Source organism: Saccopteryx bilineata, chromosome 4 (assembly GCF_036850765.1).
Source record: "Saccopteryx bilineata isolate mSacBil1 chromosome 4, mSacBil1_pri_phased_curated, whole genome shotgun sequence".
In the NCBI taxonomy this organism is placed as follows: Eukaryota; Metazoa; Chordata; class Mammalia; order Chiroptera; family Emballonuridae; genus Saccopteryx; species Saccopteryx bilineata.
The window spans coordinates 183,768,702-183,794,959 of record NC_089493.1 but is presented as its reverse complement, the minus strand read 5'-3'; the positions used below and the strand labels follow the sequence as shown (position 1 = coordinate 183,794,959).

The following is a 26,258-nucleotide window of genomic DNA, read 5'->3' as shown; positions in this document are numbered from 1 at the left end:
GCAGGGAGGGCCACCCACACTCTACAGGTGAAGAACCTGAGGATGTGTGAGGTGGGAACGCTTTGCCTGAAGCCACACCTCAATGTGGTGAGAAAACTGGGTTTCTCACCCAGGTCTCACTACCGCAACACATGACTCTTGCCTTGTGTGTGCTGCATGGATCCAGGGTTAAATTTAATCTAATGTTTATTCATTGCCTAACAAAGCCCTGAATTAGAATCAGGGGAGTCTTCACAGATATAAAGCTGGACCCTCATGGGCCCCTGCCCTCAAAGGAACCACGGGACAGGCTGAGAGTGAAGCGGCCTATGGGGAATAGTTGTAGAGTCCCGTGGAAACCCTCAGCTCGCTGGAGAAGGGACAGTTATTGCCCCTGTTTTATAAACAAAGAAACAGAAGCCCAAAGTGATGAAACAGTGTGTCCAAAGAACATGACTTGTATGTTCCTAGTGCTTGGATGCAAATCCAAGTCTGAGTGATTGACAGCACCCACGGCTGCTCTCCTGCCCCCTCGCCTTCAGGGGGAATACTCCTGACCTTGGGGAGTTGGTGAAGACCTAGGACGACACGTTCATACATCAGACTAGGACGTCTCTGTCTATCCCTCAGTCACCGCCATTTTCTTCAGCCTGCAAAGGTGATTTCAGCAAAAATTCTTGATGGGAAAACAATCAATGTCTCAATCCCGTACACATCACCAAAGCCAAACTGGCCAGGTTTCACCTAAGAGGCCATCTGTGATAAAACACAAACAGTCCACTAGATGCTCTTTCTACCTGACAGTCCACTAGAGCCACGCTCTGGTGGGAATTGGAGACTTCAGAAGGTAATCGATACTTGAGTCTCCAGCTAATTCTTTAAGGCTCTGCTTAAATTTCACATGATGAGCTCTAAGTTCTTTATCGGGCAGTTTTTTCCATTTTTAGTCAATTGTTTTAACGTTGTAATTTTTTTTAATGTGACCATTATCATCCAAGAACCTAGGGGCTTCAGTCTCAGAGGGACTTTATACTGAAAAAAGTATTGTCAGTTTCCAAAACTAATGAGAAAAATTTCATTGTCTACTCGAGAGCACTAAAAGGGACTCAACTGAACAAGTCACAACAACACATAATAAGATCTTTCTTCTTCCATCCTTCTCTCTCTCGGCCTGAGCTGTCCCATCACCACCCTCGCCCTCAGTAACCCCTCCTCTGCCCCACTCAGCAGTTCGCCTGCCCTTTCCTTTCCTCTGCCCTCTCTCCCCCAACCCTCCACTATATGGACTGACCTAGCATCTCTCTGCAAGAAAGAATCATTCTTTTTACAAGAGGGAGAAATTGATCTGGCAATTTGGGGATTCACTTTCGTAGGTTGTGTGAGTCTGCCAGTGTCCCCTAATTCCTATCTACTGGTCCTGTTGAAGTGACCTGACCCTAGAGCCCTCTCTTCCACATGACTGTGCTTTTACATATTTGACAGAAGATTCTTAAGCCTGTGCCCACCAACTCCTGTGTTCTCCAACCCAATCGCGCCTGCTATGAAGTCATTTCTTCCCCGACCTTCTTCTGTGATGTATAAGGGCGGAAGTACAGAGTGAGAGGGGCTAAAAGAACAGACTTTTGGCGTTGTTGTTAATAAATATTAATTAAACACTCTGATATTAATTAAGCCAGTCACTATTCTAGGTGCTGGGGGTAAAGAGCCCAATAACACCCTACTCAGCAGGAGAATACGTTCTGGTTGAGAAAGACTGAAAATGCATTAGTAAGTAAATGAATATATAAGACATTATGTAGCGATACAGCAGAACAACTTAAAGTGGAACATGTGCTAGAATGGGGTGGAGTTACTTCAGTGCAGTGCCCAGGAATGCCCTGCAGAGGATGAGACGGTGCAGGGGAGGCCCTGAGTGATCCGAAGGAGGCCCTTGTGACCAACTGGGAGTCCAGTGCGGAGAGCCTCAGACGGTCACAGCGCATCATGTAGAAGAGGAAATTACTGCATCCTACGGGGCTGGGTGCGGAGCATGAGAGAGAGGGAGGGCATACAATTCTCCCTCTTGTAAAAAGAATGATTCTTTCTTGCAGAGAGATGCTAGGTCAGTCCATATAGTGGAGGGTTGGGGGAGAGAGGGCAGAGGAAAGGAAAGGGCAGGCGAACTGCTGAGTGGGGCAGAGGAGGGGTTACTGAGGGCGAGGGTGGTGATGGGACAGCTCAGGCCGAGAGAGAGAAGGATGGAAGAAGAAAGATCTTATTATGTGTTGTTGTGACTTGTTCAGTTGAGTCCCTTTTAGTGCTCTCGAGTAGACAATGAAATTTTTCTCATTAGTTTTGGAAACTGACAATACTTTTTTCAGTATAAAGTCCCTCTGAGACTGAAGCCCCTAGGTTCTTGGATGATAATGGTCACATTAAAAAAAATTACAACGTTAAAACAATTGACTAAAAATGGAAAAAACTGCCCGATAAAGAACTTAGAGCTCATCATGTGAAATTTAAGCAGAGCGTCATGGTGGAGAGGTCAAGGGCGTAAGGTAAGGAGAGGGCATTTTACTCTTAGTGAGGCAAAAAGCTGAGTGGAGGTTTGAGCCAAGGAATGATGACTTATTTTGTTTTTAAGAGCTCACTTGGCTGCTACGTGGAAAACCAACCGATAGGCAAGAGAAAAGACCACAACAGCAGGCAGAGTGGTCCGGGCAGATAGTGAAGGAGTAGAATCAACCAGCTTGGTTCGGTCATACGATATGTTTCGAGCCAACAGGACCTTGGTTTTCTGGGTGAGGCTCTGACATCTATGGGCCTCTGTTCAGATGAAAATGCAGACGTCACCCTAGCACAAGCCACCAATTTTAGTCGCGTGGAAGTCTAAACCCAGATTTAGAAAGTTAAAGTTAGCCCCTAAAGAAATGTTGTCTGAAAATACATTTCTTTGCCTACAACACAGAAAATGTTTTAAATGATTCCAGAGTGGTGTAGCTCCTAACATTCCCAGTAGTTCCGACCTTGACCACCTATTTTGGGCTCATTGATATCATGGAACTCACAGCTCCTATGCCCTGGCTGGGTTCAGAAGCCCAGAATACCAGGACTGTTACTTTGACCCCGGAGCTCGAGGGGAGTGGCCACTGAGAGCCGGCTTCACTAACTCGGTTCTACTCCAAGTGGGCAGGCTCAGCCAGGACAGGTGATCCCATGTCCCTTGCTCATGGTTGACTGAAATGTGTCACGTGGTCCGTCTGGCTAATAAGATTCTAGAAGACAGTCTGCTGGGGACTTCTACTAAAAGATTTATTATCTGCTTGACCGGGCGGTGGCACAATGGATAGAGCATCGGACTGGGATGCGGAAGACCCAGGTTCGAGACCCGAGGTCGCCAGCTTGAGCGCGGGCTCATCTGGTTTGAGCAAAGCTCACCAGCTTGGAACCAAGGTCATGGGCTCGAGCAAGGAGTTACTCCGTCTGCTGCAGAACCACGGTCAAGGCACATATGAGGAAGCAATCAATGAACAACTAAGGTGTCGCAACAAAAAAACTAATGATTGATGCTTCTCATCTCTCTCAGTTCCTGTCTGTCTGTCCCTATCTATCCTTCTCTCTGACTCTCTCTCTGTTACCGTAAAAAAATAAAATAAATAAATAAAAAATAAAAAGATTTAATATCCCTAGGAAAGAAACGCAGAAAGGGACAGTCTGCCTTCTTCCTCTGGGTGTCATTAGGTCTGGAGGGGACTCCTGGGCATCCTGCAGCCGTCTGTGAATCGAGCCACTCAGAAAGTGAAGCCAAGGCTGGTGGTGACAGTATTAAAAAAAAAATGGAAAGAATTTGAGTCCTTGGTGACATGATTAAGGCACTGATCAAAAGTGCCCGGAGCCTGTCATATGGCCAGACTGCCAGTTTTGTAAGATCAGGTCCTTTCCGCTTCAGCCAGTTTGCATTGCGCTTTTCAATTATGTTCCGCCAAGTTTCTTCCATCATCTACGCTGAGGTTTATTTTGTTTTTAATTCAGTAGATATTTACTGAGCATCCATTCTGGGCCATGCCCTGTTCCAGTTGTGGGTAATACAGAGGTGACTAAGACAATACTGTCTATCCTTGTGACACATCATTTTCTGATTTAGGGGACAGAAAGAATGTAGAAACAAATGGGTTAGCTTAGGTAACACCAAGTGCTTACGAAGAAAATAAAGTAGGATAAGGCACTAAAGAGTCACTAGGAGTGTGGAGGAGAAGAGCAAAGTCTTTTAAAAACTATTAGATGTAGAAAGATGTAGGCCAAGAACGGGATGCAGATACCTCAGTGTTTGTAATAGCAAAGCTAACGCTGATTGCTGGAATTCACCTGGCTGCCCAATGAAATTAATCTGGGGGTACATTTATTGACCCAAAAACACAAGAATATAAGATTATATTGCTAATCTGAAGCTATCTCTGAGAGAAATTATTAACAAAAATTAAAAGCTGATTGTAGAATAGTGTGTAGAGTGTTGTTCCAATTCTGGGCATTAGAGAAAGGATATATGGATATAGACATAGGTGATCATTTCTGGATGGATATGGAAGAAATTACATTAATGTCCCTCAGGAAAGAGATAGAAGAGATTTTTTTTATCTTTCCCTTTGCCCCTTTCTCTATATTTTTAGAAGTTATTTTTGTCATGTGCACTTTTAATTTATAAAATAAATACATGAAAGTTTTTTTTTCATTATCTAAATTTTTCTTCCAAGGCAAATCTGAGTCCAGGAATAGTTCATGGAAGTCAATACCCTTGCTTAAGAGGAGTGGCTTTTGACATACATGACATCAGAGGAGAAGAACCTGACTTTAACTAGGAGCCAGGCAAAAAATGAGGCCATCTGTTCAACCGGGTGTCACTTGGCATACCCTGTCCCCACCATCGGGGCTAACGCGGCAGGGGGACATTCTACCACCGGAAGCTCGACAACCATCGTGAGCAGTCTTGTATGGGACCAGCTGCCAGGATTATCCACCAGGTAATTTCAGGGCAGAGAGATCATAGGAGAGGATGATAACAAAAATCACTTCAGAGTGCCAGAAGAGGCTATAAAACCCCGACAGATCGCAGGAGCACCTGAGGAAGGCCCCTGTGATGAGGGACCTCTGAAGGCCTGGAGGTTGATGAGGGGATGTCGGGTTATTTCCAGGTGTATTTACATGAGCTTCCGGAGGATTTCACTCCTCAGGGGCTTTGATCCGAGCTGGGCCAAGAACCTGTGTTGATTTCACTTAAGCCTGGGACCTCCCTCTTCACTGAACATGTGTTCTGAAAATTCTTCATCTGCTACGTGTCATACCCATATTTGTAACACAGTCAGCGGGTCTCCGAAGGAAGCTGACGCAAAGCCAAGTTCGGGAGTCGGAACAGATCAGACAATCCGCCACAACCACGATGAAGATCCGTGACTGGGAGCTCTTCCGGGTGCCTGACTTTTTTTCTCCTTTCCGTTTTTGTCTTCTTGTCTTATCCATAACCATCACCTACCAGTGACTGGCGAGCCCATTTTCTGATAAATAGCACATGCGGTGAGAAATGAAAGATCAGGATGAGGAAAATAGGTTTTTGTTCATCCATGGAAGCTTCCACACACTCAGCGTCCTATTCTGTAAGAACCTATCTTTCAATGTGTCACATGCAGTCGCTTAACAATAACCGGAGCTGCTGTGAACCTGGAGACATTTTGCTGTTGCATACATTAACTGTGTGGGTTCAACCAGGTTCTTTAACCTCTTTCTAGCTTGGTTTCTTTGCTCTTGACATCGGCTATTACACAGGGGTGGCAATCCATGGCAGGCAGAGGAAGGAACGCACAGTGGTTCCCATTAAAGTTTGTTTTGCAAATCATGTGTGTGTGTGTGTGTGTGTGTGTGTGTGTGTGTGTGTGTGACAGAGACAGAGAGATACAGAGAAAGGGACAGACTGGAAGGGAGAGAGATGAGAAGCATCAATTCTTCGTTGAGGCACCTTATCAGGCGTCCCCAAACTACGGCCCATGGGCTGCATGCAGCTCCCTGAGGCCATTTATCTGGCCCCCACCGCACTTCCGGAAGGGGCACCTCTTTCATTGGTGGTCAGTGAGAGGAGCACTGTATGTGGCAGCCCTCCAACGGTCTGAGGAACAGTGAACTGGCCCCCTGTGTAAAAAGTTTAGGGACCCCTGCAGCTGTTTATTGATTGCTTTCTCATATGTTCCTTGACTGGGGGGCTACACCAGACCAAGTGACCCCTTGCTCAAGCCATAAACCTTGGGCTCAAGCTGGAGAGCCTTGCTCCAACCAGATGAACCTGCGCTCAAGCTGGCGACCTCGGGGTTTCAAACCTGGGTCCTCCATGTCCCAGTCCGATGCTCTATCCACTGTGCCACTGCCTGGTCAGGCTGTTTTGCAAATCTTAATCTTTAAAATGTTTTCTCTAATTCAAAGCAAGCAAGGTTGTGACAGGCATGGCCCTCCTGTGCCCACGGCCAGCATCATCACTAACACAGCACAACAGTACTTTCTCCAAATGCTTTTAGATGAGGACTCAGAGCTTCAGGCGATGACTATGCTTTAAAGCTGACAGGTGAGCAAGACTGACTGCTGTCCCTGCAGCTAGCTGCTCTGGTCAGGCTTCCTGTTTGCATCCTGTCCACGGTTTGGGTCTTGAAGGCATCAATTTCCCTTGCATTGCTGCAGTGTGATGTGCACACGTGTGTGCATGTGTGTGGCGTGGCATTCACGCCATTGCTAATGGATGACTGCTGAGAAGCTTTTAATTTGCGGAGAACACATCCTTATGTTGGAAAGGAAGCTAAGCTTTGCTCATGTATCATCATCTGTCATGGAGAGAATGGCTGGAAATTCGTGGGCCCCTCATTAAATCACTTCCTTGAGACTTTCTGAAGAGTTTAAAAATAACCCAGCATAGGGGAAAGGAGTTTTAACTGTCTTTTCTATCCACTTCTTTAGAGGGAAGTGGAGGATATCAAAAATTAATTGTCCCATGAATATTAGGGGGTAAGGCCCCTGCGTGAAAAGGCCTCACCCGTGTCCTGCTCCTCTCTCCACGCCTGCCCTGCACTACACGCAGCGTGGTTGGTAAGTCGAGTTGGGACCTGTCCTTGGCAAGGCTCCTCAGCTGCCTCTCCTCTGCTTAAACTCTCGGAAGCACTCACGCACCTGAGTCGGGGCTCTCCCTGGAGCCCCCCATTGCCCTCTGAGTGCATGTCGAGTCATGCTGGACGTTGCCCTGGCTTAGCCTCTCATTCCCTTCAGTTCATTCCCATTAACGAAAACGTTCTGATCACCTACTATGTGCCAGCATCATGGTAGATGGCAGGAGGGGGGGGATATAGCAGTGTACAAAGCAAAGAAAAATAGATCTTACATACTTGCATTCTCGTACGTTAAATGCCTGTTTGCTATGATGCTTTGCATAGAATTCCTGTGGGAATACAGAAATCACTGTGTCGATCCAGTCCAGCCAGTGTGTCCACAGTCTTCATGATCCCTCTCTGTATAAAAGTCACTAATATTGAGAAAAGGGGAGCTTATGGGGAGCTCTTACTTGTTGGCCCATATTCTTTCATTAACCAATTTACCTGTAACCTGGAATTTGCAGAGGTGCTGTGATAAACCCTCTCCCTTGCTGCAGTGCTCATATAATCAGTTCAAGTCAGAGAGGGGGAGTGTCAATAAAAATGTGTTAAAATATCACTCTTTTTCCCTTAAAAAAAAACAATAGTCCCCCCACGGAAGAGGGACAAGAGGCAGGGCAGGATTCACACTCCACTGGAAGTCTGGCTGCCACACCATCAGAATAACATGAAAGAGACCCCAAATCCCATTTAACCCCAAACACTATACGTTTGCTAATATGGTTGCAGTTTCCAGGGCTGACACTGAGCTCTACCAAGGATTCTCTTCTCTCTTGGCTTATGGCCTATATCTTGGTTTATAGTCTTAGACTCTGGTTCGCATCGGAAACAGAGGAGTATGTTTAAGCGCAACTTTCTGAACTGCATCTGAAGGCTGTGATTCGGAAGGTCTGGAAGATGGTAGTGGGGCTCAGCCACCCAGGTAACAGTGAGAGAGGAAGGACAGATGGGTTGTGGTGGTGAGTATATGTGGTGGGTGTGGCTTAAGTTGCTTTGTAGTCGGTGATTCGTGGAACACTTACATGGCCAGGTATGGTTTCACTTTATTCTCACACCACCCTAAGAAGTGGGGGGAAAGTGCTACTATTATTAATCTGACTCTGCAGATGAGAAAACTGAAGCCCTAAAAAAAATCAGATGACTCTGCCAGATCACACAGCCGGTCCAGGCAGAGCCGAGGTTTGCAGCTGGGTTGTGAGCCTGACTCCCACATCCATGCTGGAACACCATGTCCTGTGTGGGGATGGGAACGTGGGTTGACGGATGAGTGGGGGGAGGGTTGTGAAAGTGGAGGGGGTTGTATTGATGATTTCGGGATTTTTGTCTGGATCATGTAGACTGAGTTCTGAAGCCAGGTTGCCAGGGTTCAAATATGGCTTCTGCCACTTGCCAGTGACATGGCCCTGACTGTGCTATGTCATCTCTCTGAGTCTCACTGTGCTCCTCTGCAAGTGGGGATAAAAGGGCACTTACGCCATGGGGTGACTGTGTCAGTTAAAGAAGATAACGCGTGGGGAGTAGTCTTACCCACCATGGCGTACAACATCTCTGCGTGGTCCGCCATCTGCTTGCCTCCCCAGCGTCCTGTCCTGTCCTGTCCTCCCAGCGTCCTGTCCCCCCAGCGTCCTGTCCCCCCAGCGTCCTGTCCTCCCAGCGTCCTGTCCTCCCAGCATCCTGTCCCCCCAGCATCCTGTCCCCCCAGCGTCCTGTCTAGACCACTCTCTCCCCTTGTGCATCTTGCCCCAGAGAGCTGGCTTCTTTTTGTTCCACGAATAAGTCTGGTTCATTTGGGACATTTACCTTGGAATGCTTGTCTGCTTAGAAAACTTCGCCCACTGACTTGACACAGGGCAAGTTCGTTCTTACTCATTGAAAAAAAAATTGTCAGGTTAATTGTCTCTCCCCCAGAGAAGTTTTCCCAGTATGTGTAAATGAAAATAGTTCGTTATCTCTGGGTCACTATTCTATTACTCTGTTTTATTTTATTTTTTCATGGTAGATATTGCTGTCTGAAGTTGTATTAATAACTTGTTTCTTTGATTACTACTAGTATTCCTCCAAATGGAATTTAAGGGGTGGCAGGTCACTTGTTCATGACTATAGCCTGAGCCCTTAGAACAGTACCTGATATGTACAAGGAGCCCCATGAATATGTGTGAAAAGAAAGGAAGAAAGAAAGGGAGGGATGAGAGAAAGAGAAGAAAAGAAATAAAAGTACTTAGCATATCACCTCTTGCATAGAAATACTAAAAACTTACTGCTATTATTATTAAACAAAGAGTTAGTAAATACATACGCTAAGCCAGGCATCATGCTGAGCTAGATTTATCAGTCTACAGCAAAATATATCTGTCCATCCCTCTAACCCACTGTTGTGTATGGACTGGAAAAGTTGTAGGGGGCCACAGTGGGAATCTCTGGCTCTTAGGGCTCATTGAATTCACAACTCACAACCACATTTTCAATAGATTTAGGAAATTCAAATTTAACTGGAACCTGTCCCAAGCCCACCACTCATTCTCCAAGCCCACAGCAGCCGGAGTGACCGAGCAGATGGACTCTGCATTGCACCTGGGAGGCCCGCCAGCTCCGGCAGTGCTGGCCACGTTGGAGAATCTCCCAGAAATGGGGTAGAATTTGCAAATTTCCAAAGGAGGGCGTGAGGTCCTAAGTCCCACTTCCAATTTTGAATTACACTGATTATGGGCTTTAAATGGACCTTTTTATTATTTAGCTTCACTTAATGTTTGCTCCTCTTACATTTGTGATGATGAGACATCATCTGGCCCTTCTGCCAAGCTCATCATCCTAATGATTTGCCTGGCAGAGGACGGCTGGTTTCGGGGACTGAGACGGCTCCTCTAGAGGGTCAAACACACACTCCTCTCCTGTGGGCTGTGGGCGCTGGGGAGGGCGTACCAGGAAAGGCTCTGTGCATCCAGAGAACTTGTAGGGTGCTTTATTCCTTCACCCACTTGAATTAGCAACTGGGCAGAAATGTCCTTCCACGGGGACTGAAACAGAGTCATGTCCAGAGTGGAACGACAGTCTGTGTTACCATGTTTGAGTCCTCTCTGGGGCTTCTGCAATGAGATTTTCAAGAAGCAGCACCAGGCCTGACCCTTTGGTGGGCGCCGTGTATAGAGCATTGATTAGAACACTGAGGCTGCTAGTTCAAAACCCTGGGCTTGTCTGGTCAAGGCACATACAACAAGCAATCCATGAACAATTAACATGAAGCAACTATGAATTGATACTTCTTGTCTCCCCAACTCTGTAAAATCAATAAATAAAATTTTTAAAAAGGGGCAATACCAGGAACTTGCTGGGGGTTTTTTTGGGGGGGGAGGGGAGCAGGAAGCATTAACTCCCATATGTGCCTTGACCAGGCAAGCCCAGGGTTCTGAACCGGCGACCTCAGCGTTTCCAGGTTGACGCTTTATCCACTGCGCCACCACAGGTCAGGCTGTTTTGTTGTTTTTTTTAAATACCCATTCTAAACAGACTTGGAGCCTGTCAATCTGAAAGTCCGGCTCCTACTATCCCCCTGGTTTTGGCAAAGAAAGGGTCAGAATTCAGTTCACTTTGCAAAGACCCACAGAACATTTTCTACGCACCAGGTCCCCCGTGTTGACATTACCACAGTAACTGAGTCACTCCTCTGCTGCAGCTCAGGGTCCTGTGGAAAATAACATCAAGGAAATCGTTTATTACAAGTCAGTGTGAAGAGAGCTGGGCTGTCAGAGAATATGTTTCAAAGCCTACTGGTGTTTACCTAATCTAGACTTCAGTAGACAAAAACAACAACAACAAAAAAAACCCTGTCAAAGGAAGAGGTACCTTAATCTGAATCCTGAACAGTAAGATGTACCAAAAGGAATCCTGGACCGGAAGTCAATGGGTCTGGGATCCATGTCCCATTTTTTGAGTGATTAGCCTTGTAAACATGGGCAAATCATTTAAAATTAAATGACTATCAGTCTCTTAATCTTGGAAATGGGGATAATAATCCATCTCACAGTATCAGGTAGCAAAACATGTGCGCAAGTAACTGGCAAGTTCTAAAGCATTTTACAAAGCGCAAGGCAAGGTAGCACATGGGTCACCCCTGCTGTCTAGTCTCCGGGGTCCCGGGCTGAGTATGCTTGGGCCGGGGCCAGAAAGTTTGGCTTCATCTTTTCCCAGCGTCATTCATCTTTGAAAGCGCTTGAGTCGCTTTGCAACCAAGCTCCACAAATAGAAACCCACACTTATTTCCAGCTTAACTCTGCTGATATTCAATCTCACCTTTCAACACACCCCAAGCTCCAACCCCACGGGGTATTTTTTATCTACTCTTCACACTTTCCTATGAAGCAAAGAGCATGAACCATGACTATTTACCAGCATGATTTGTGATTCGTAAGTAGATTTGAGGATGGAATGTTTTCAAGCATCAGTGCTGAATAGGTTTCAAACTAAAACAGAGCTCTGTTCCAAAGCAAACATGAGGAGCAGGCCCTTCTGTGGCATTATTACAGCAAGATTGATTTTTACATCTCGTCTTTCAGAACGCGTAACAGCACTCAACCCACAGGGCAGCCCCTTCCACCTCATCGCTGGAGGCACGGGAGTCAAAGATCTCTTTACCTGAGTAGAAACACCTTCTTTCCAGTAGTGAATATAATAGTGACCAATGTGTTCACATCCAGTTGGAATATCTGGAATCACATAAGGTAGAAAACCAAACTTTAGGAACCCTAGGCCCCATGCCCAGAAAACCAATGTTCGTGCTTTAGGTAATATTTGAACAGAAGAAAACCCTCTTATCCGCAGTTTTGTTTTCCACGGTTTCAGTTACTCGTAGTCAACCATGGTCTGAAAATGTTAAATAGAAAATTACAGAGTTGCATACTGTGCTGAGTGGTGCGATGAACTCTCGTACCCTCCTGCTCTGTGGCTTCCCAGACACGGTCATCCCTTTGTCCAGGTGTTTAGTAGCCACCTAGGTTATCAGATCAGCTGTAGTGATAACTCCAAGCTTGTGTTCAAATAGCCCTTATTTTACTTAACAATGTCTCATATTATTTTTATTAAAGTATGTTTTATAGCCCTGGCCGGTTGGCTCAGCGGTAGAGCGTCGGCCTGGCGTGCGGGGGACCCGGGTTCGATTCCCGGCCAGGGCACATAGGAGAAGCACCCATTTGCTTCTCCACCCCCACCCCCTCCTTCCTCTCTGTCTCTCTCTTCCCCTCCCGCAGCCAAGGCTCCATTGGAGCAAAGATGGCCCGGGCGCTGGGGATGGCTCCTTGGCCTCTGCCCCAGGCGCTGGAGTGGCTCTGGTCACAGCAGAGCGACGCCCCGGAGGGGCAGAGCATCGCCCCCTGGTGAGCAGAGCGTCGCACCTGGTGGGCGTGCCAGGTGGATCCCGGTCGAGCACATGCAGGAGTCTGTCTGACTGTCTCTCCGCGTTTCCAGCTTCAGAAAAATACAAAAAATAAAAAAATAAGAAAAAAAAAGTATGTTTTATAATTGTTTTTGATTATTGTTCATCTCTTACCATACCTAATGTATAAATTAAACCTTATAATAGCCTAACCAGGTGGTGGCGCAGTGGATAGAGCATCGGACTGGGATGCAGAGAACCCAGGTTCAAGACCCCGAGGTTGCCAGCTTGAGCACGGGCTCATCTGGTTTGAGCAAAAGCCCACCAGCTTGAACCCAAGGTCACTGGCTCCAGCAAGGGGTTACTCTTGCTGAAGGCTCGCGGTCAAGGAACATATGAGAAAGCAATCAATGAACAACTAAGGTGTTGCAATGCGCAACAAAAAACTAATGATTGTTGCTTCTCATCTCTCTTCATTCCTGTCTGTCTGACTGTCTGTCCCTATCTATCCCTCTCTCTGACTCACTGTCTCTGTAAAAAATAAATAAATAAACCTTATAATAGGTATGTATGTGCAGGAAAAACAAAGTTTATATAAGGGTCAGTGCTGTCTGTGGTTTCAAGCATCTACTTGGGGTCTTTTAATGAATCCCCCGAGAAATGACTGTATTTTTGGATATTTTTTTGAGGTAAAACTAACCATGATTTCTGGTAAATTAACCCATGATTCAGTAGCTGATGACTCCCGGAACCCTATGTGTTCCGGTCCTGATTGTATTTTTTAGGACGTTCCTGGAGACAGATGCCTTCCTCAAAAGAATCATACATCTGATTCTAGATTGTTTACTAGGCCAATGGAAATAAACTCCGACGTGGAGAAGCTTTGCTGCTCGTGTTCAAACCACTCAGCTTGCAATCCAAATATAGTTAGGAATAAGCTTTCAAACGCTGAATCTGAAGAATTAAGATTAGAGAGGGCATAAATCATTCTGTTTTCAAAAGCTCACAGCGAGGCGACTGGCGCCAAAAAGCCTCAGGAAGGAGCAGCTGCTGGAGACGAGCATTGTATGTTATGTAATTAAGTGCATTAATCTTAGAAAAATTAACAAGGAGACAGGGAAGCTGGGGGGTCTTCTTATCTCCGGAGGGGTGGATCTTCCGCGCGCCATCCTCCACTTCATTTTCCCGCGTCTGTTATTTCGCGGTAGGCTGCCAGGACGCCAAGGATGTAAATGATCATTAACACGTGAAACAGGCCGTTTTGGCTGAACTATAAACCCAAAGGGAAGATGACACAGGGGAAATATCTATTAGAGGTTGTCTATGGAAGGAGGCGACTAGAAAGGACGTGATACTAGGTGGGGGAAATTGAAGGAATACCGCTTCGTGTTTTCGCCCATCGTCTGTCTTGAGAGAAGAAGATGAATACTTAGCTTAATGCAGGTGGAAAAGAAAGAATAGCAGAAAAGTAGCAAAACATGGTGGGAAAAGCAGGTCTTTGAGTCCAGGTACCTATAGGAGCCACTCTATAGGAGCCTTTCATGGGAAAAAAGACACTTTACTTTTGACCCATATAAGAAATGAAGATGTTGGAACAAATGATCTCTCAAGTCCCTTGGAAGAAAGCTCTGATGCTCAAGGACTTCAGAAAACTGCTTGGGATGCTTTGAACCTATCAGCCCCATGATTAAATTCTCCACTTAGACCCACAGTCCTCTTGTGTAATCTCGGGACACTTAGCAGTTGATTAGGTGGGCGGGCCAATTCCCGGGCCTCTGGAACTGAAAATGGTGGTGTCACTTTCTCATCTTCGGTTCCAGTGATATGTTTTGGTTTGTGATGTATAAAAGACTGAACACTGAACCCTCCAAGCTCTCCTGAAGAACCTTAGAGACTGCCTCTCATCTGCAGGTACAGCTTCTTAAAGGGTTTGTCTTACAGAGACACCATGGAAACCAACCGTAACGCTGTGAAGTGCTTTGAGCGTTTGAAAGGGCCATGTTTCTAGTTGAGAGGAAGTACAATGAGACCCTGACCTCTGGAAATTGTGGGAATATTACAGAGCCTGGAAAAGCCCTGTAATTGGCATGGGACTGCCTCTGTCTCAGTCACATATCTATTCCAACAAATATCTACTGTGTATTGTGGTGTACCAGGCACAGTGCTAAACACTGGGGAGGCAGGAGTAAGACAAACTTGGTTTTTACTCCAGTGAAACTTACAATTTAGAGGATGCTGGGACAGTTTCAAGGGAGATAACCGAGAGCTGGATGTCAGAGAAGCCTTCCCTGTTTCTCATATGAGAAATGTCCTTCTTCCTACCCCTGAACACACTACAGCAGAGGTCCCCAAACTTTTTACACAGGGGGCCAGTTCATTGTCCCTCAGACCATTGGAAGGCCATACTATAAAAAAAACTATGAACAAATCCCTATGCACACTGCACATATCTTATTTTAAAGTAAAAAAACAAAACAGGAACAATATTTAAAATAAAGAACAAGTAAATTTAAATCAACAATCTGACCAGTATTTCAATGGGAATGATGGGCCTGCTTTTAGCTAATGAGATGGTCAATGTGCTCCTCTCACTGACCACCAATGAAAGAGGTGCCCCTTCCAGAAGTGCGGCGGGGGCTGGATAAATGGCCTCAGGGGGCCGCATGCAGCCCGCGGGCCGTAGTTTTGGGACCCCTGCACTACAGTCTATCAGGGTCCCTTTTATGTAAGGCCATCAGAAGTGAACCCCAGAGGTATCTAATCTGAGAGATGGGTAACAGGATTCTCCATACTCTCTGTACTGAATACATAGTTACATTAGTATAGCCCATGATTCTATTGGCTAATGATGGTGATAACGATAGTGGCAAGAAATAAAAATAATAAGAATGACAAGCCTCTGAATGTCTGGACTAAAGTCTGTATTTCACCTCCATCTGGGTTTGCATTTCCCCCAAGAGCAGAGCTAGGGTGGGGAAGTTATGAGGCCGAGATCGCCTGAATCTGCAGTATACTCTTTACATGTAGTTTCTCCTTCTGAGAAACCCCTTCCCCTGTTTATGTGTCTCTCCTTGTCCAGTCCCCAGCTGGCAGTGCTTATGAAATCATCAAGTCCTAGCCTAGATACCTCTTCCTCCAGGAAGCCTTCCTCCATGCCCAGACCTGACTGGCTTGTTCTCTATGTGTGTCCACAGCATCTTGCTTTTGTTTGTCATGGCATTCGTCTGCTATATTTGAATTACCTCTTTCTTTTTATGAGTTCAAAATGGGCATAGAGGGTAAATAAATTAATGGATGGATGGATAAATGAATGAAGGGATGGATGATTTGCCTACTTTGCTCTGGGCCAACCAAACATGATTTTTCCCAAGACTCTGATATTTGAAAAGCACCGATCTGCCTCCAGGAGAAATGTTTATTTCTTCCCAATGAACATTGTTTTGTTAGGTCTACTCTGATGTCCTCCATTTTGTGAAATATGACTTATTTTGGTGATGGTAACATAAAGAAAACATGTGGTGTTTTAGAAGCGTTCAGTGGATGCAAGGGGGGACAGTCTCACAATAATTAGGCTGTTTCTCCAACCTGTTAAGTCCCAGTGAATCCCTCCAAACCATTCTGCATGGTGTGTGTTCAGGAACAACTCAGAACTCAGGGACCCACAGGGCAGATGTCCTCAGGGTGATGCTATTGGTGACCCTCTGATAAAACTCAGAATAATGTTCAGGCAGCCCAGTGAAACAAAAGCCAGGACCCAGGAGTCAGTAGAAGAATAAGGACTCATGTAGCATTAGTGTCTGAGAGATCTAAGAGAGTTAAACCCCAGGTCTGTCCTTTATCAGCTGCGGGTCCTCACACAAGTCACATTCTCTGAGCCTCATTCTCCTAACTATAAGATGGGGGTAGTATTCACTTCTCTTGAAACCATACCTGGAACTTAATAGATCCTGATCTTGAAAGATATATAGTAGCATAAAGACACCAAAGAATGTCCCATTCGGAGTGGAGAGGGCAAAATAGAGGTAGTAGGTTGCTACTCTTAAGAGGCAAATACCTATTCTAAAAATATTCTTATACATCCTGCTTGCCTGCAGGTCTCATTAAAATAAAGGTTGATGGGCCTTGAGTCCCAAGCTACAGTATATGTATGGAGTAGCCAGGACCGGTGCTGGGCCCTGGGGATGTGGGAATGAACTCCCTGGCCCCTGTCTTCACAGATCTAACAGTATGATGGACAAGGCAGACGCTAAACAATATTCTGACACATAGCGTCTTAAGAAGACACTACCACATTCAGACTCCCCCCAGAATATCATTAAGCCCTATGTTGGTTCTCCAGCTTTGGTGTACATAGAAATAATCTGGACTGGTGGGTGTTAAGAGGCACATCCCGGGCTCCACCCTTAGAGGGGTCAGTAGGTCTGAGGTAGAGTTAAGGACCTGAATTTTTCCCAAGTTCCCCAAGCCACTCTAATGCAGATGGTCTTTATAGCACACTCTGGAAACGTGGCTTTTATTAAAGGGCTTCGTTGTTGCCGCTGGGTTTTTAATGCAGCCTCCTGAGTTAGGACAGGCCAGATTGCATTTCCTTCCATTTTAATAAAGGAGTTAGTCAAAATTACATTTCTATGCTTCAGTCTCTCCCTCTGGTATTTCAACAGCCTTCGGGGAGCTGTTTTAATTAAGTAATTCACAGAATGAACACCTGTTCAGGTGTGCCTTGCCTTTATTTGTAAGCCGATGATTAAAAACCAAAAATCTCACTATTTCTGGAACAAGATGGGCATTATTTGTTTGAAGGCATGGATGACACTTGTAAAATGGGAAAGAGCAGTGAGAATGTACGCTAGACCGTATTCTGAATTCAAGCACCTTGGTTCATATTGATGCATGCAGGCAATGAAGACAGGTCTCATCTCACATAACCATTCTGGTTACTGAAGGTGGGGGCGCTCTGCAGACCTGGGGGAGAACAATCCTAAATTATTTCTGGGTTCAGAGGCACAAATGCTTTAACAGGCCGTAGCCTCTACACCTTCAGGACCAGGGTGCACGTGAACAACAGGCCACCACTCAAACTGAGCCGCTTTTAGAAGGATACCAATATAGACATAAATCATAATAAACCCAGTTGGCCTGAGGCCCCAGAGAGACTGAGGAGCACTTAATCCACAACCCCGGGAGGCAAGACCATGTCACAGAGGGTTGTCCATGCCCTGTGCTCCCCACTGACAACGTGGAATGCTCAATGGAATGCTCCGTCAATGGTCCTTTCATGGCGTGAGGCTTTGTGGCCTCCCAGGAATGTGAGAAGGAAGTGTGAGGGTAGAATATACACTCTCAGGCTAGCCTGATGAGACAGCGCGACTTGTAACAGGAGGGGGAAAAAACCCTCAGACTTCTAATAAAATTAACTGGAAACTATACCACCTATCAGATGGAGAGTAGTTCTTTGACCAAGAGGAAAACAACTGGGCTTCCATCAAATCGGAATGCCTGGTGTTGCTAACCTATATTATGAAAGTTGAAAAAGTGGTGTTAGATTACAATCTAAAAAGAGATCGTGAGTGGCATTCACAGTGAATTGTGGCCCACAGTCCTTTGTTAATATGGCCATGTGCAAGTCTCCACAATGGGGTCATTGTTCAAGGCAAAAAATTACCCACCAGTGGTGCCGTTATGCCTTCTCTTAGCATCTACTCACAAGTGGCCCATGCAGGGCACAGAGTGAGATGCTATGGGAGGGCACAACATTCAGTCACAGGAGGGAGCCCTCTCCATTTGGGGAGACAAGGGTCACGTGAGTCATATCATCTTATGGTATAGAATCAACTATCCATGTCCTCACTGACAGCTCCCACAGGAAGGCAATGATCAGGGTTGGGGGCAATCAGAGAAGGCTTCTTGTAGGAAGCAGGGGGGGGAAATCTCGTGATGAGTTTTAAGGGACAAAGTAATTACAATTCACTGAGGAGGAAACAAGAGTGCCTCTCAGCAGAAGGTCCAAAAGGCCAGATTTTTAATCAAGCAAAAAGAAGGCTCTACTGAGGCCCGAGAAGTAGAGACCAAGGCCAAAGGCCAAAGCCAGCAGGACGGAGATGTATGTTCTCAATGCTGAGGACACAGTAAGGTACACGGCAGGGGCAGGAACATAACCCTCTTACCAGGAAGGGGGTGGGGACGGATAATTGCTTTTCTGGTGAAAGCACCTGAAATTGTGGAAATACAGGTTCGTCCTGAAGTATCAAATAAATGTGAAATAAAAATAAGGCAATATTTTCCAGTGTTTAAATTGAACATATAAAATAATTATCAACAGAGTGGGCAAATCCTTCTCTGGGGCTGTGTGTGACTTGCTTCAGCTTTTCTTGAGGAAAAAGTGTCACTGTCTTTTAAATTTGTCATACCCTTTAGGGTAAACATGCCACACCAGTGAAGTGACATCACACTGATAAATATAAGGAACTTCATTGCAGAGTTTTTATAAGATGGGAAAGTTACAAAAACCCATATGTTTAAGAGTTGGGCATGGGTGAAATCATGGCATGTCCACCCTCCGATAAAGGGGAGACTGTTTCATACACTGGAAAATTCTCGTAACCGTTAAGCAGACGATGATCCAGCTGTGGTTTTAAATATACCTTATGGGCATTAGAAAGCATCTAAGATTCTAGAACTATAGTCACAAAAATATCAATCAGCAATGGTTCTCTCTGGGTAGCCAAGTCAAGGATGAATTTAACTGTATGTGTCCCTTTTTGTTCAGCTGTCATTTTCACATTGTCTTTGGTGAACATATATTACTTCAGAAACCAGAAAAACAGAAAAGTGTTCTTTCTATAATGAAAGAAAGAGGTGGACTGGCTCAAGGTCCGTATTGTCCCATTGCTCACAGTACAAAGGTCAGATTCCCTTACAGGGCTGGGCGCCCCCTCCGGCTCCAGTCTGGTCTCTCAGTAAGTCCTCACCAACTCCCTCCACCTCACCAACACAGCCCTCCAGGTATTTTGTCTTTGCATCTTATCACAGAACCTTAATATAGTAAGTTATATTGTCTTTGCAATTATCCATCCCCACCCCCTTCCTGGCAAGAGGGTTATGTTCCTGCCCCTGCCGTGTACCTTACTGTGTTCTCAGCATTGAGAACATACATCTCCGTCCTGTTGGCTTTGGCCTTTGGCCTTTGGCCTTTGGCCTTGGTCTCTACTTCTCGGGCCTCAGTGGAGCCTTCTTTTGAATTTGGAGACTGTTAAGAGCTCACTGTTGTCAAAAGGAACATAAGAAGACACAACAAGGCTACATCCAAGCAGGAGCTTTCAGAGTCACGGTGAGTTTCCACCAATGCCCTTGGCCTTTCTTTCTGCAGCCAGAGCAGCATGTCTCACAGAGGGACTCAGTCCCAGAATGAGTAGCAGAGTCATAGCCCAAGCAGAGCTGCGGTCAAACTACAGATAGATGACCTGTGACATAAGTCATTAATGAAACTTCACGGCATAAGCCACTGAGATTCAGACGTCCTTCGTCACTGCAACAAAACTGACCGGAACGCCTGGCACGTGGCATTTCTTTATCTGGATGGTTCTGACAGGCCATGGGGTTCACTCCATCTCTCCGTTCGCATCCCAGCTCTGCTCTAACCCCGTGACCAGGGCCAGGCCCCTTCACACACTTTCTCAGCACCAAGAAATGCTTCTTCTGAACACTCACCACAATCATAACCTCACAGTCTGTGTGTGGTTTTTTCTAATCACTCCCTGGGATGCCAGTGGACTGTAGAGTCCTCCAGAGAGAGACAGTTGCTGTCCGTTCACCCAGTGGATGCCCAGCACCGAGCACAGCTGTTGGCACATAGTTAATCCTCGTAAAAATAAAGTAGTTAAATGAATACATGAAGGAAGGCGTGGATAAACTGATAAAGACCCTTGCTAGTAGAGCTGAGAAGTATAAATCAAAGAGAGCAAATATTTGACAGACATTATGAGTCTTCAAGTGAGAAAACATTATGACTCCTTTATAGTGTTCAAGACCTCATCAATAAAAATATTTAAGCACTATCACTGTTAAAAGCGCTTTGTCCATATTGGCGCTGGTATCATATCAGGCTGGTCACAGCCCCTGTGGTGTAAGGACTATTGTCATTCTGGAGGGAAGGTCAAACCTTTGCCCAAGACCACATTGCTGTGAGCCAGTGGAGATAGAACTTGAATCCAAAGAAGTTGTGTTTGTAACCACTGCGCTGTGCTGCCGTGCGTGTGATCTGAAAGTTATGAGTCCCAGGAAAGTTGTGGGACTGCACTGGCGAGGCAAGAAAACATGTATGTTTCGCTTCCCCATCGTGTCACAGGGGCTCACCTGAGTTGCTGACAGGGTCGGGGCGGGCAGCTCCAGAGGAGCGTTTCCCCTTGGGCAGACAAGCACGCATCTTCCCACATCGCTCCCACCATCTGATTCCGACTCAGTGCCCTCTGCCCCACTGATTCACTGGCTGAACAATGCCAATCACAATATCATCAGCACCTTTTGGTCCTCTTCACACCCTTGCTGTTCCTATCACAAGACCCTGCACATATTAGGTGCTTTGGAAATGTGTTTGGAATCCAATGCGCCCTGTAGTTCTTGCCCTGGGATTAAGTCATCGACTTGGACAGTCATGAGATCTATTTGGCTTTAGAATAACAACTCTGTTTGGGGGAACAGGTAGGGCCTGTGAATGTCTCTCTCAACTAAACTTGACTCAAGAAAGAAGACTTCAACCAGGGGGCATGGAGAGGCACTGATGGGGGTGGGGGGGGGTAGCTCCTGGCTTCTTCTCAGGCTGCAGAGGTACCGGAAGAGAGAGAGAGAGTAAGCCCGGTGAGGGGCTGGCGTGGAGGGAGTTCACGTCAGGACAGAGAGTGGAGTAGTGGCAGTAGTGTGAGGCCCGGGCCTCGGATGGGGGGAAGGTGGGACTCCAGCACTCACTGTCTTCACTGGTGTGATAAGAGTTCAGTGCCAACCTTGCAAGGGCCCCTTAGAGCTGGAATATCTGTAAGGCTAACACTCTGTTCTCTTACAAAGCTCATTTGGGAGTTAAGAGGGAAGAGGAAGACACTGGACTTGGCTGGAAGATTCTTGAGGGCAGGTTAGAAGAGCCAGCTGGAAACAAATGGGGAACAGCTGAGTTTTAAAGGCACCAAAACACGCCAGGTGGAGAATGGAGACAATAGACCTCTCCTAGGGCTGTAGTCCTTAAAGCACAGGTGCCAGACCACCCACATCGGAATCATCTGGGAAACTGAAAACATACAGACTCCCGGGCCCTTCTAGAATCAGAGTATAATATAGAAATCTGCATTTTTAATAACCCAGATAATTCCTTTGTATCCTAAAATCTGGAAACCTCTGACCTGGAGAGAGAGAGAGAATGTTCACTTGCTAGGGCAAGGAAATAAAATCCCAAATGCTTCCATCTTCCATCTGGGACGTAAGCCACTGTCTTTTTTCAAGGATAATTAACTCCTTATCTTAGGACCACCTGTGGGTTCCGTAGAACAGCCATTAGCTGGGATGACTAAGGACCTTTGAATAACAGACCGAGGCATGCATGGCTGAACAGAGGAAGAAATGGAGTCTCCCTTCAGCCTGGCGGGCAGACTTCCACCTGCCTCTCAAGTTTGCTCCCTCACCGTCCTACTGAGACTACAGGGAGCTGCAGCAACCATCTAAGACAAGCAGGGTCCCCTGAAGGAAGGGCGCAGGGTCCGTCCCTGGCAGAGATGGAGCTCCTGGGCCTGCATTGAAGTCACCCCGGGAAGCAGCTCGGCAGAACCCCCAGCTCTTGACACTTGGCCTTCAAAATCCTACAGCTTTTTAAGTTAATCATCAGAAAATGGATACTCTCCATTTTCCCACAGCTGGCCCAAAGTCCCAAGTTCTGGCTCTAATGAACCCAGGGGCTCTCTCTCAAAATAAGTTGAGGGTGGGGGGATGCAAAGCCAGGCTGGCGGAGGCCAGGCCCACCACCCACCAGCTAATAGCACAGCAGCCTGTCCAAGGTGAGTGTCTGCTAGACTCCCCAGCCGGTTAGGCCAGCCCTGCCAGGAGCCTCAGAAGGAAGAGGAGGAGGAACCCAGGAGCCTGGGGCAGGGCGGGGCTAAGCAGGCCAAGGGAGAAGGAAATGGGTGGAGGAATTGTGTGCAGGTGTGTGATATTAAAGGCTGGGCTTCCAAGAGGGGTTGGGGCCCCCTACTCAGGCCAGGGATGAGAGGAAGGAGGCTCGCCCCGGCTGTCCCTCCCCTTTGATGGGCTAAATGGAGGTGGTGGCAACTTAGCCTCCCTCCCGAGGGTTCCCATCAGAATGAAAACGCCCAAGGAGTGTTGACTGCCCCATCAGAGCTTTGGAGCCGGCACCAAGGAGGAGGTAAGTGCCCGGCTGGATGCTAAGACCGGCTGGATGCTAAGACTGGAGGGGTAGGCTTTTCTCCTGATGCTCCTCGCTGCCTGCTGGCCCAGAGCAGGGATGCTCCTTCAAAGGGGGCCTCTGCGGCTGCCCCTGGTCTCAGTCTCAGTACCTGCATCCTGGGGGGGCACGGCTGTGTCCACCACCAGCCACAGGCTTCTGGGGAACCTCGTTCCTCTCCATCCGGGGAGCTCTTGGCTCGCGCTGGAGGGCCCCGTGCATGTGGTTGAGCGGGTTCCAGCAGCAGCTGAGGTCGGTGATGATGGTGATGACTGTGTGGTCTTGGCTTGTTGCAGGCGCTGAGAGCAGGCCGCCTCAGCCTTGGCTGCCTCTGGCTTGGGATGCATCACCTGTGTGGAGAGCCCCTAATATCCCCGCATGGCCCATTCCCTGTACTATTTCAGGGCCTCTTTCCAAAAGCTTCCAGAGCCATCACGCTGGGTTGTGAAAGTGGGTGTGCGTGAGGAAGAGAGTGAGGCAGAGAGTTGGGGTTTGGAGGATGGTGACTCATGAAAATGGTAATGGTGAGAGCTGATGGCAAGCCTGCGGTTTGCAAAGCACGAGGGCGGAACACGGTGCGTTCCGCTGCCAGCCCGTGAGGCAGGGGTCGGTCCTGGGTGCAGGTGCCAGTGAGGACGCGGAGGCTCCGGGCGGGTGGCGGAGCCCATGCTCCTGCTGCCCTGTTCGGGCGCTCTTTCGACCTTGGCTTCTACTCCTCCAGCTCCAGTGGCCCCTTCTCGGGGGTGTGGAGGCTGTGGAGAGCCCCCTGTTGACAATATGTAATCCACACGGTCATTTAGAATTCAGACTGTCAGCCGAGCAAAGGAGCTGGAGCCGGCCTTTACAACACCAGAGCCGGACAACGGGAGGGGAGAGGAAGTGAGTCTGAGAGCCGGACGCTGGCCCAGTGCAAGGCGGCGCTCAGAACCAAACCCAAGCCCCGAAACGGTGTCCAGGGCCTCCCGTGTCCCCAACTCTCGCCCGCTCCCCAACCTCACCTGCACAGGGCCCCTCGGTTCTGGCTGTCTTCGGGTCCCGTGTACCTGGTCTTCCCTCTGCTTGGAAAGCATTCCCCTGGGCTTTCCTTGTATTTGGCTACCTGTCCTCAGTCAGGTTTTAGCTCCACTGTTGCCTGTTCAAGAGGACTTCCCAGACCGCACAATGGACAGCAGACCCCCATCCCCATTACATTCTCTCGCAGGGTTGGTATCTTCATAATGCCCCTGACAGTCAGAAGTTCTGTCTTTGTGTTTATACATTCCGCGAGGGGAGGGACCTTCCGTGTCTCCTGCCTGCTGCGTACTCCTGGGTCCCCAGGATTTACCAGGTTTCCCTATAAGAACAGGGCCTAGTTAATGCTGGGCGAATGAATGAAATAAAAGGGATCAGATGACATCATGACCACCTGTTTGCCTCCCTCTCCTTCCCCATCTCCATTCAGTCTCTCTTGGGAAAGTAAATATCTTGTTCTAGAAACTGAAGCCTGGCTTTTCAGGCGTTTAAGGGGCAAGTGATTTCATTCTTGGGGTAACACGGGGAAAAGGCTACATGCCATCAAAGGGATTTAGTTTCCTAAGAAACGCCAGGTGTGCATGATCAGGCTGTCGGCGCTGCCTGCCACTCGCCTGGCGTGCTCTTCCAGATGCTAAGCCCGGTGCTGATCTTAGCCGTGCCTGGGGGACTTATGCCAGTATGACCTCAGAAAGCTCAGAGGGCACCTTTCCAGCCCGCTTCGCCCAGCCGTTCATTCATATTTCCCCCAGGCTTTGCTCACATTTATTGTTATTTTGGGTGTCATTTATTTATAGGATAAAATGAAGGGATGTCTGGGATCAGGGTGTCCAAAGTGTTTCTGTAGGCTCTGCCCTCCCTCCCCCGCTGCCACTGTGGGCAAGTCCCTTTGTGCCCCCACTTCTTGCACTTCCTCTGGGTCAGCTGGCATGGTAGCAGCTACCCTCTGTACTGGGGGAGGCGAGGAAGTGCCGCGTGAGACCGGCCCTTTGCAGAGTGGGGTCTGCGCCATTTCCCTGCCCCTGGCTTAGTAGCACGTCACAGCTGTTGCTTCTTTTACAAGTTGAAGGCAAGACCCTGCACCAGCAAAAAGGTGGCGACTCGCTTGGTTATGGTACTCTGTGGAGGTGGGCTGGAGCCGGAGGCGGGCCTGCAGCATCGCCGCAACATGCCTGTATTCGGTGTGACGGGGAAGTCGGAACCAGGGCAGCTTAACCTCTGGCTCACAGGCAAGCAGTGGGGAGCAGAGACTACACAGGGAGGTGTGTTCATTTCGGAGACTTTCACCTGCAGTAAACCCACCATTCCAAAGGATGTCTGTATCGGAGGAAGAGACTTCTCTTCAGGACCCCCTCTCCCAGACAGCCACCTACCTCAAGAAGCGACTTAGACACTTGAGTTAACCCTCAGCCTCTTCCCTTTGCAGCGAGGAGCGTCAGGATCCGGACTGGTGATGCATCTTGCTTGGCAAGCACACAGCAGTGGGCAGTATTTTACAAGCTGCTGGTTTTATGGGTCCCTTCCTGCACTTATGTGCTCTTCATTGTAATGTGTGTGGAGCCTTCCTGGCATCTGCCCCAGCCCTATTTGATTTAAGAGACCTCTGATTTTTATATCTTATCCTTAGATTGTTCTGTAATTCTTTTTTTTTTTTTTTTTTTTTTTTTTTGGTAAGGTGCTCCTTTTCTGTTCTGTTCCCTTATGCTAGTCTAGAGGTTTTTTTTTTTAATGGCTTTTTGAAAGAAATATGTTTTGAATCAGGAGCCAAGCCACAGAGCGCTGATGGTTTTCTGGGGAGGAAGGGGCTCATAAGCACAATGGTGTTATGGAAAGAGAATTACATAAAGTGTCTGGAGACGTGGCTTGAATTCTGGCTACGCTTCTTAGTAATCCTATTCCAATTCCTTGGGCCATGCTGGGGATAATAACAGCATTTACGGTGGACTTTTATTGAGAACTTACTAAGTGCTAAGAGGATTCCTTGGATAATCTCATTTAGTGTTCATGCTGACTATCTCTGGTTTTGGAAATAGGAATATGAAACTCAGAAGGTACACGGTCTCCAGGTAGTGAGGGATGGGACCCAGTTCTAATGCACGCTGATTGGCTTACTTCTCTTCTCCAAGTGGCCTTTGAAGAAAATGACAAATTTTTTCATAAAGAAAGCAGTAGTGTACATCTTGCCAAAAGGGACTATGAAAACCATCAGCCCTAGCCCAGAGCATACAGCAGATACTTGCCTAAACTCAGACTGTTTTAAATTCTTAGATCTGTAGGAGCACTTGCAAGTGCTAGATGCTATGCTAGG

At 47.3% G+C, this 26,258-nt stretch overlaps 1 protein-coding gene across 1 annotated transcript in view; it reads left to right on the top strand.

Annotated features, from left to right (window-relative positions):
- The first annotated feature begins 22,692 nt into the window (after positions 1–22,692).
- ATP10B (ATPase phospholipid transporting 10B (putative)) overlaps positions 22,693–26,258 on the top strand; it is a 263,328-nt gene continuing 259,762 nt past the window's right edge. Inside the window, exon 1 of the mRNA XM_066273192.1 lies at positions 22,693–22,900. The gene's annotated coding sequence lies outside the window, so the exon portion shown is untranslated. The remainder of the gene's footprint in view (positions 22,901–26,258) is intronic.